The sequence below is a fragment of the Eublepharis macularius genome, chromosome 4 (genome assembly GCF_028583425.1).
Source record: "Eublepharis macularius isolate TG4126 chromosome 4, MPM_Emac_v1.0, whole genome shotgun sequence".
Lineage (NCBI taxonomy): Eukaryota > Metazoa > Chordata > Lepidosauria > Squamata > Eublepharidae > Eublepharis > Eublepharis macularius.
Window position 1 is genome coordinate 153,230,120 of NC_072793.1, and position 9,366 is coordinate 153,239,485.

Sequence of the window (9,366 nt, forward strand, 5' to 3'; positions counted from 1 at the left end):
CAGCAATAAGGACCATTTCTGTGTATTCAACGTATTTGTTTAAATGTGACTAATTTTATCCATAGTTAATATGCTATAATGTGTGTCTATAGATTTATATGTGCATCTATAATGTGTATGTATGTATGTAGTGTATAAATACACAATTGAATAATTCAATGTTTGGAGGGGCGTCTATAAAGCTTAGCTTGACATCCAAATATACTGTGGTTGTTGTGGATTTTCCGGGCTGTATAGCCGTGGTCTTTGCATTGTAGTTCCTGACGTTTCACCAGCAGCTGTGACTGGCATCTTCAGAGGTGTAGCACCAAAAGACAGAGATCTCTCTGTGTCACCTCTGTCTTTTGGTGCTACACCTCTGAGGATGCCAGTCACAGCTGCTGGCGAAACGTCAGGAACTACAATGCAAAGACCACGGCTATACAGCCCGGAAAATCCACAACCATCGTTCTCCGGCCGTGAAAGCCTTCGACATTACATTCAAATATACTGTTTCTCATATTGTGATGGTATGAGAGATTGTGGCTGCATCCACACCAAGGTTTTTCTGGCTTCCAACATTGAAGCATTGCTTGTTTTTTAGTTTGTTTTGCAGGGGGAACATTTCTACAATGTGATCTTTTAATTATCCACTTCCCAGGATTTCATTCTTAAGTCTGGTTTGGTACAATCTTTCTGGAAAATATGCAATCCAAGAATGTTAACAAGCCATCTAGATGGAAAGTGCAATTGTGCAATAACATTATAACAATCTATTGCTGCAATCTAGTTCCCCTGAATCCACAGCTTTCATTTTATAAAAGGTAAGTCTTTAGCCCTTCTTGTTGTGGAGGTATGGGTATGACGAGATGTCCCAGTGACCTCCATGGGCAAGCATTAAATTATGTTAAAACAGATAAGTAGACAACCACAACATAAGGAAAGTACAGGCTACTGTTTCTTAATTTTTTACAAGTACTCATCCAATAAAGCTTTGCATTTGTCTGACTATAACATATCATACTTGATCCCCACCCACCCCGAATATTTCAGTTCAAGTACCTGTTGCTACTAGGACATAAAACTAACATGAGTAAAAAAATGTTTACTAAATAAATCAAAATAAACATGCTAAATCCATGCATCTTTCACGAAAGGTTTCCAGTTCTAGCTGTTCAAGAAAACCTGTATCATCGAGTAAGGGACATACCCTTTTGCTCTGATCCTATAGCAGAGATCCATGTGTGGGAACAGGCTTCCCTATGCATAGGCAGTGCGTATTTAGATGTGTACTGGCAGCACAATGCTTTCCCATGCTTCAGTGAACCGACTGCACATGACTTTTGAAGCAAATTAGAACGTGGAACCATTTTTCAGGTATTTTACGTGACAGCTAAAACAAAGCCAATATATTCCATGGAGGGTACGATGAGGTAACTTTTGAAAATCAATCTCAACACACCTGGTGTATAAGTATGCACTATGTAGGAATATGGGGTCATAGAGGATAAGGATACCAGCTAGGTGAGCAGAGAGTTATGTAATTTCAACATTATCTCAGCTCTGAACAAAACAGCATGTTTGATGTGCAGAGTACTCATCTGTTGTAATATACAAAAAGCTCTGATTTTAAGGACTCAAAGCACAACTTAAAATCTGATTTGGCAACTGTCTTGATGTGGTTACTTCCATTTGCATAAGAAGCCACATTTACAGTCATAATTATGTTCTCAAATGTGGTCTTTGCCTGCTGATTGATTTGAGCAGGGCAGTTTGAGCAAGCCTTGAATCACAAAACATTAAGCATTCATTGATTGTAGAGGTGCTTCAGCCGCGGAAACTTGTCCCTTTATTATCACTGAGGAGTCCCTCATGATCTAGGATGCTGCCTAATTTGAAAACCACTGATGTGTGTGTAATATTGCCCTATCCTTTACAAGATTAAGGAGTGTGTGCATCTCTCTCACTAATGTTCAAACGCTACCCAGAGACATCTACAACTTAACAAAGGTGTGGGATAACCTGTTCCTGGCCATTTTCTCACATGCCTGCACCATGCTCAATCAACGCAAGACAAATTGTCTTGTACAGAAAATGTGGAATGAGACAGCCCACAAATGCTAAATACTGCTGTGATTCTTCAGGCAGATATTTTTAGAGCGTGCATGAGGCTCACAGCTATTTCTGTCCGGTTCCACTTCACTGGAGGGGTGCATGGCTAACGTACCAACAGCCATCTGCCTGGCCTCAGCTGGAATGCCTTTCTGCAGCAAAATACCCAGTGAACATGTGACTGTGCTATCATCTGCCACAAGGCTTTTGTGACATTCCAAAGAGCACATCTCAGCCAAGAGTCGGAGGTGAAGTTGGGTGAGCTGAGCCCCCCTGTCAATGAGTGGCATGCAGAAGTTTCAGGATAAACACTATACTGCAGTGAGGATGTAAGCAGACCTTCATGTTAAGAGGCAAGCTTTGGGGGTGTCTAGGAGAAGGGTGTTTAATATTTTTCCTGCTAATATTGCCCTACAACTCCTCCTCTTGGCCAGATTACCCCTCCCCATACTTTTCACTTGATCAGTTGGGAAAGAAAAGAAGAATGGGGCGGTATTGTGAGAAAGAATCAATCATCCCTCCTCCAGCCTCTTCATTTTGCCCTGCAAATGTTCCTTTCTCTCTACTGCACCTGCATTTCAGTGAATCAGAGAAAGTAATCACACATTAGAAGATCACGATTTTTACGGCTCAGGCTGAATGGGAAACGGCTGAATCACTCTTCTGTTTTCCCAAGGATGTTATCTGGTGGATTTAAGCACAGCTGAATTTTTTTAAAAGGTAACATTTCAAACACATTACAGACTAACACAGAAGTTCTGCAGAAAGGAATACTAAAGTGGCTGGTTGGTATTATTAGAAACAGATGGGGTGGGGGGGTGTTTCAAGTCCTTAAAAAAAACTCCACACAGCAAAATAACTCGGCAGTCAAATGACTGTCTTGAACATTAACGATGAGAATCTCTGTATCGCAGGCAATAATTTATATCTATTATAGAAGGAGGCCTCTACTGATGATAAAAAATACTGGGCCAAGAATTTTCACCAGGAGTTCCTATCCATTACATGGTTCGAGTCCAGTTGCACCTTAGAGACCAACTAGAATTCCAGGATATGAGCTCATACCTTGGAAATCTAGTTGGTCTCTAAGGTGCAACTGGACTCAAATCCTGCTCTTCTACTGCAGACCAACATGACCGCCCACCTTAAATTATCCATTTCATGGTTACTTTTGTAGACAAAAGCTCTTCTCAAGAGCAGCTCAGAGTAGCTGTCAAAGATACATACTATGAAAGTGCCTCTCCCAACAGCGCTTTCTAAATATGCCAATATCTGCCCCCCTCCCCCTGGTAATTGTTAGCACTGTTATAGAATTAAAACTGTTAAGGGCTGGGTGTTCTGGTAAGTTTTATCACACATTTTTTAGCATGCCAATAAATATCAGTGCTGCACACAAGGTTGCCAGCAGTTTGGGAGAAAAATGCCTTGTCCCTTTAATAGAAGCTTCATATATGGAAACAGGCAGCTGAAGCATTCACACCATGGAGGTAAATAATTACCTGGTAAATAATGTCCCATTAAGCCTCTCTACAAGGGCAAGATATATTTTTCGCCAGACAGTTGGCAATCCTAGGCTGCCCATAAGGACAGTTCTGTGGGATGAGAGAAACTAAAAAGATGTCTTTATTGGGAGGGGTCCATCTGCTTAGATAAACACAGAGAAGCTGGCCAGCAGGCACTAGTGGAATATAGAACAGAACAAAGCATGTGTGTGTTCTGTGCAGATCCTATAGGCCTTAAGCCAAAATACTGAGAAACAAAGAAGGCCTAGAAGCTCTCTGCAAAGATAACAATAAGTGCTGCATCTACATCATAGAGGATCAATATCATGCATTTTATTATTTTTTTTAATACAGGGACTTAAAACACAGTTGTGCATATGCTTTGCATCCAGGCTGAGCTCACCATTTAGAAACTGAGTGGAAGGATTGCCTCAGAGATTGTTTTGTTTTTTAAAAAAAATGATAGCTGCTTTTTATCACACACAACTCCAAGGTTTTTAATCTATCCGGAGGCAGCTGCTTACAGAGGAAGTTAAAGTCAGCCTTCTGACTCAAGCAGGCAAACCGCTTGCATCTCCCTGTATGATCTCAAATTTGATTTCTTGACAGCTTATTTTTTGCACCTCTTAAACTAACTCAGCTACCTGAGGCTTTGGGGTTTGAATGTTATTTTCTACATTTTTTCTCCAACATAGAAAAATCGAACTTAAGTCAGCCCAATGATTGAGGCAGAACATTGTGGGGCCATAAAATGGCCAGGAGCATAGATGGCATTAAAAGGGAATTAGACAAATTCATGGAGCAAAAGTCCATCAATGGTTACCAGACACAAGATGGATTGCCAAAAAAAAGGTATGAATTCCAGGAAAGAATTGTCTTCCTATTATTAAAAAGATGCCATGAGCAGGTCTCTGGAGAGATGGCATATACATTTTCTACAAAAATTAAATGCCAGCATTTTGTGTGGAGCTTCTGTACATTTTAGAAATGAACTCATTGCTGTGACATAAACTTGTCATTTACCTGGAACAGACCAAAGGGCATCAATTTGCAAGGCTCCATTTCATAGGCTTAAAAAAACTACAGTACTTCTCTTACTTTTAGAAGACTATAAACCATGCCCCTGACTAAATTATGCATTTAATATAGTTTTACAACAAAGCAGCATTCCTAAGAAAAAGCATAGGTCAAAACAATAGTAGTCAATGAAATATAGTAAAACCAATTAAACAAATGTAACAAAAGATAAAAAAAAACTAGGGACAAAATAATAAATATAAGCAGCACATATAAAAGAGTAAAAGCAAACAAAGCAAGGGTCACAATAAAATCAGCAAAGGCCTAGGTAAAAGAAAATTTTTAACTTGGCACATAAAAGACCATTATATTCATACAAGGTGACCAGTTACACAGAAGGCATTCCATAAAATCAGTGGTACTACAGAGAGCCACATCTTAAAATTACCATCAACCAAAAGAGCCACTCGACTACTGTATGTCTTGTGCACCACCTCACCAAATACACACAATAATGTAACTATGAATATTAAATATATAACTACAACCTTCTTAATTACTAGATTACTTCTGAATATTTAGGGTTAGCTCTCCTCACAGTATAAGACTTAGCCTTTATGTAACTGGCATGAGGGGAAGGCTTTCCTCTGTTTTTCCACTCTCTCTTCAGTATGAGGTACAGCAGCTCAGGCAAGAGAGTGAGGTTGCCAAGGTTCCTGGAGGCAACCAGGAGAGAAAGGAGAGTAAGACTGCCTTCACTCCATTGTGGCCAGCTTGCTCTCTACCACGCAACTGCCGCAAGTGTTGGGATGAGAGCAAAAGTTGTGAAGAGTGGGCCCTTCCATCCTTGGCCTGAAGCTCAAGGAGGTGTGCACCTTTCTTATCCTCTAGTAGTTGTGCTCTTTCAAGATGAGAACCATTTGCCAAGCACAAGCCCTACCAGGCCTTGCTCACTACCTTGGAACATGGGCCAGGTGCCATATGGGAGAACAGTGCCTAGGAGATATGACTCTGAGGCCAGCGCGTCACTGCCATAGATGCTGCTGCACTCCCAGTAGTAAATACTTAGGGGGAGCTTAAAGTGGGATGTTACTTTTTGAATGGGTCTTGTTGCTTTTGAAATTAAGGGTGGTTTTTTCCCCCCGTTACCCTGTTTGCTATTATGAACATGTTTACAACAGCATGCTTGTACAACTGTATTCTGATTTAGTCAGAGTTTCTGAAAATCCAGGGCTCCAAAATAAGAATCACCTGGGAACACAAATAGGCCTCTGTAGTGCCTATTGATAAAGAGACAGAGAGTTTCTGAATGAGATAAATTGCAGTTCCTAGAGCTGCCCTTTGCAGAAATGGAACCGACATTATATAGTTGAGTGCTATGATTCTATAGTTGGTAACCATTTGTAAATAAGACTGGCAGCTGTCCTATTCTAGGTTAACCCAAGATGATTGCTAAGAATTTTGGACCATAATTTGGTCCATCAAAAGGTATGGGTATGGTTGTAATGTAGACTTGTTGGAGGCAAATTCATACATCAAGTCCTCATACTCCCTATGGATCCTATCAATAGATGTGCTCTGGGAGTTCCATGCGAGAAACTTAAATCTTAGGTGTGTGAAATAAAAATCACAGCAGAGGGGGAAAGGGGGTTTAAAAGCATTCCCCCTTGCCCTATTTCCCTGACCTGAAAGAGAAACCTAAAGAGAGCTTCTGTTTGCTCTACTGGGGAAGGCAGTGGAAGTTAAGAAGGTGCCTGGCAGTAGTTTTGCCTCTAGGTGGCACACAGAGACTTGAAATAGATAGGCAGGACATTGACGCCAAAACATGTACAATTTAATAGGCACAGGGATTTTTCTTGAACACAGATCCAGTGCTGCAAAGAACATCACTTCTGGGTTTCAGCTATTAATTAAAAAGTAGCCCTGCTTGGAAAAAAAGTTTGGCATCCCTAATGAGAACACTGGACAAGCATCTTTGCAAAGTTATGCAACTGATCACCTAAGATACTCACAGAAGATTCTTTTGCTGTTTCACTATGCACTTTACAGTCCCATTAGGAAATCAGGTTGCTAATTTTTCAAGTGGATCCTGTAGCTGTGCTTTTAACAGGGTGAAGCGATCATTAACATGGAAAGAACCACCATCACTTGATAATGGCTACAGAGCAAGCTGCTGGTTCATAGATATTTTATTGGAGTAAGCCATTCTACCGTCTTAACAAGGGATGCTAACAAGGTTGCCAAAAGGCGTAGAGAAAAACGCCCTGTCTCTTTTAATACAGGCTTAATGTGTGGAAATGAGAAGTTGAAACTTGTCACGGCATCCTATTATGCCTCTGTTGAAAGGAGGAGACATTTTTTTCTTCAGGCATTCTGTTAATACTAGGTGCATTAAGGGTGCATTTCTCATCCAGCTCATGTTTACTTTAAAAAATGTGCAACAGCATTTGCTCCCAAATAAGTATGCTTAAGATTACAACCACTTAAAATGGCTGAGGCAGGCAATGAAAATGAGGGAGCAGCCAAGAAAAAGGGAGGGAGAGTACCCTAAAGATTGGGCAGTGGGGCTAGATATCACTCTAGAAAAGAGCCGTACGAGCCTGGATGAGTTGTGAGGATGGTCCTTTCAGCCTTCACTGAATGGCAGGCATCTCATTCTTCTCTTTTCTAAATATCACTGCTGCACAGCTGAGTTTCCATTCCATTTGTCTTGGCAGGACTGGCTGTCCGTCTTTCGCTACCATCTTGGATCAGAAAACTAAAATTCATGTCTGGTCTGAATTTGTTGGATGTATTCTGGAAGAGAGCCGGTTAGATGTAGTGGTTAAGAGTGGCCGGACTCAAATCTGGAGAACTGGATTTGATTCCTCACTTCTCCACTCGAAGCCAGCTGAGTGAGCTTGGGTCAGTCACAGCTCTCTTAGAGCTCTCTCAGCCCCATCCACCTCACAGGGTGATTGTTGGTTATACATTTTCTTTATTTAAACGGTAAACAGTAAACACAAAAGGTATAAACAATAAACCTAAAATATAAAAAATACAACATTCTAATGACATACTAACAATTCATATAAACATACAATAACAAACTAGACAAATAACTAATAATAATAAAGGAGTTTAAAAAGATAGGGGAAGGAAAAGACCAAAATTAAACTATAAATTGATTTCCGATTTTCTTCAAAACAAATACACGTTTTCAAAGTCTCACTTATTCTATGTTAAACATAGGAGCCCTCTTTTTTCTATTGTTCATGTTTCTTAATCCATAAATCCAGATACCATCAAGTGATATTTCATCAAGTCATATTTCATGTAAAAAGTCTATAAACGGTTTCCATTCAGCCACAAATGTAGCTGTCTTTTCTCTAATCAGTGAAGTAAGTTTTGCTATTAACACAAACTACAAAACGTTTATCCTCCATTCCTCCCAGGGTGATTGTTGTGGGGATAACAACAACATACTTTGTAAACTGTTCTGAGTGGGCATTAAGTTGTCCTGAAGGGCGGTATATAAATTGAATGTTGTTGTTGTTGTTAAGACCCCAATGGCAATCTGGACTTTCTCAAGGGCAAGAGCGGCCTGCTTCCTTTCTACCAAGATGACATCAATGGGTCTGCAAGGAATACTTTTGGGTACAGTTGCCAGCATTGTTAACAGCCTGGATTTTGGTGTCTTTAACTGCAGTTTGTGCAGATTTTAACAGGCGATAATGTTTATCTCTGTGCTATAGAAATCTTTATCTGCTGATGTCTGCAGATCAAGCTGCATTTAAAGGGACAAGGGCAAACCAGGTCCCCCCCCCCCCTGGTTGGCACCTCTAAGCCTGTGCAGAGACTACCTTGATGCTGTACATACGGAGCCTTGCTACCTTACTGATTTTTGTCCACATGGAGTTTGGTCTGTCTAGGTCTATCACCCCTTCCCCTAAATTCTGATTCATTCTGGCTTCTCTGGCTATGAAACGCCCAGTCTTTCCTGGCTCAAATCCCACAGATTAGCTGCCCTGTGCCCTGCAAACCGACAGCGCCTTTATGCCCTGATCGCTCTGCCAGCATTCCCCAAATTCCACGGATTTAAAGGCTCCATTGAACAGAGTCCGTTGACAATGAGATATTGGATCAGTTGAGGCTCTGTGGGACTAAGCTCCCTTTAGGGTACAGTAGTGATGGGATAGAGCTGCCTGTATAGTAGGAACAGGGCACCCAATTGAAGCTATTTCAATAGGGGTTGGTTAAGAGCGTTTATACTGGGGAGAGGCTGTGACTCAGTGGTAAAGTATCTGCTTTGCATGCAGAAGGTCCCATGTTAAAAGTGATCGGGTGGTAGGTGATACGAAAGACCACCTCTGCCTGAGACCCTAGAGACCCACTCACTGTCAGTCAAAATAGACAATGCTGACCTTGGTAGACCAGTGTTGACTCAATATACAGCAGTTGCATGCTAATGCGCCTTACGGAGCTGAGGGGTGGAGTATATTAGAAGGGCATTCCTCATACAGTCTATGTTGACTTTGAAATATATGCAACGCCATTTGATCCCAATTAATGATCTTTAGGATTGCAAGGGCTTCTGAGAAGGAGCCTCACCAAAGACTTGTAAGCTTAGCACTATGGATTACAAATGGGTTAAATTCGGGGAGGGCCTTTTTCTTCATCTTCTATAACACTAGGAACTGGGGATATCAATGAGGTAGATGCCCAATAGATTGAGGACAGACTAGCAGAAATACTTATTTACTCAACAAGCAATTAA